The 1963-nt window shown below is 54.0% G+C and overlaps 1 protein-coding gene across 1 annotated transcript in view; it reads left to right on the top strand.

Annotated features, from left to right (window-relative positions):
• Positions 1-331: 331 nt before the first annotated feature.
• slc8a3 (solute carrier family 8 member 3) overlaps positions 332-1963 on the top strand; it is a 54148-nt gene continuing 52516 nt past the window's right edge. The window contains exon 1 of the mRNA XM_037694609.1: positions 332-803. The gene's annotated coding sequence lies outside the window, so the exon portion shown is untranslated. The remainder of the gene's footprint in view (positions 804-1963) is intronic.

Here is a 1963-nt window from a genome sequence, read left to right as displayed (position 1 = left end):
TGTGTGTCTGTGGTTCTGGTTGTGTGTCTGTGGTTCTGGTTGTGTGTTGGGTCTGGTTGTGTGTCTGTGGTTCTGGTTGTGTATTTTTGGTTCTGGTTGTGTGTTGGGTCTGGTTGTGTGTCTGTGGTTCTGGTTGTGTGTCTGTGGTTCTGGTTCTGGTTGTGTGTTTGTGTTTCTGGTTGCGTCTCTCAGATGATGATGACGTCTCGGCGGTTGGACGGAGGAGTGATTGTGTGTGTGTGTGTGTGTGTGTGTGTGGGGGGGGGGTGCTCTATCTCCACCCTCCCTGCGTGGAGCGCGCGCGGCTCCCTGTCAGAGGAGGATCCAGCCTTGCTCCTCCGCGGTCAGAGGAGGCTGCAGGAGGTGCTCCGTCCAGCTCCAGGAGGAGCGCTGTTTCATGGGAGCTCGGTGGGGTTTTTGTGCTGTGGTGCGCGTGCGCGCGAGCTGAGAGCAGCTGTAGCCTGAACGGCAGCAGAGGTTTCCTGCGCGAGGAGGAGAGGCTGATTCACGGCAGCAGGAGGAGGCTGGAGGGTCCATCTCCACAGAGTCCTGCACCACCGGCCCCGTCCCCCCCCCTCCCTGCCCCCCCGTCACTGACAGCCCACCCGTCACGCGGGGGGAGGATTTGGGGACCAGGGCCCCAGGGAAGGCGGGAGGCGGCCCCCCCGGTCCACTCGGCTGCACCGTGCGGGCCGAACCTGCTGATGGTCCAAGGGAGGACCTGAATCCCTCAGGGGGACACCTACTGGGACACTGTTGGACAGACAGAGACCCGGGCCGGACACGAGCACATCCAGACCCAGGTGAGTGACAAGCACGCACACAAATGCCACGCGCGCGCGCTTATCCAGGACCGGGATCACACGTGCCGACTGTGGTGATCATTGTGGACCGCCTGGAGCTCAGGTCCGGGTCGGGGACAGAGTCCACGGCGGGAGTCGGACTGTGACGTCACACAACAGCATTGAGCTCAACCGGCTCCTGATTGGCTGCAGATTCTCACCTGCGCACACCTTCAGCTCCCACATCACCTGTTCGGACCTGACTCCCCTAAAGACATCACACGAGCACGCGCGCAGGCCTGCGTTCAGCCTGTGGTCCTGCTGAGACCCCCCCCCCGCCCCCCCCCCCCCCCCCCCCCCCGGACTGACTGAGTGACATTTGTCGGCAGCAGCAGGGCCTCCTGATGATTAATCAGCAACAGCTGAGACTCTGCTGACTCCATGTTTACTGAGAGCTCAAATGTTCTCCTTAAACCAGAGCCTCCTCCCAAAATAGTGGAGAAGGAGGTGCGTGTCTCCTCAGCAGCTGTCAGCAGAGGAGGTGCACAGCGTGCTCCTAAAGGTGCCCCAACCCCCCTCAGTTCGCCCAGAAATAAACAGAACCAACAAACTGATCAGGGCTCTGCAAGCTGCGGTTCATGGGCCACGTGTGGCCCTTCAGAGCCTGAAGGTGGTCCAACTGGAAACCAGCGCTCAACAAACCGACAGCCGACAACTAGTTTGTTTACGGTCATTTTAGCTGTTTAGGGTAATTTATTTTTGTTTACAGTCATTGTAGCTGTATTTTAGCTGTGTAGCCATTTTAGCTGTTTACGGTCATTTTAGCTGTAACATTTTAGCTATGTACAGCCATCTTAGCTGTTTACGGCCATATGAAGCTCAATGAGACTAACCTGTTTAAATAATCTGTATAAATAAATGTTGAATTGAAATTTTAGCTGTTTAGTCGTTTTAGCTGTATAGGGTAAATTTTTGTTTACAACGGTTTTAGATGTATACAAGAATTTTAGTTGTTTGCAGTCATTTTAGCTTTAACATTTAAGCTGTGTTCATCCATTATAGCTGTTTAGGACCGTTTTAGCCGTTTAGGGTCATTTTATTAGTTTAGGGTCATTTTAGCTGCTTATGGTAATTTTAGCTGTTTAGGTTTATTTTAGCACTTTTTCTGTTATTTTAGCTGT

The sequence above is a fragment of the Nematolebias whitei genome, chromosome 21, assembly GCF_014905685.2.
Source record: "Nematolebias whitei isolate Nwh7 chromosome 21, NemWhi1, whole genome shotgun sequence".
Classification (NCBI taxonomy): Eukaryota; Metazoa; Chordata; class Actinopteri; order Cyprinodontiformes; family Rivulidae; genus Nematolebias; species Nematolebias whitei.
This window is presented reverse-complemented; position numbering and strand designations above follow the sequence as displayed.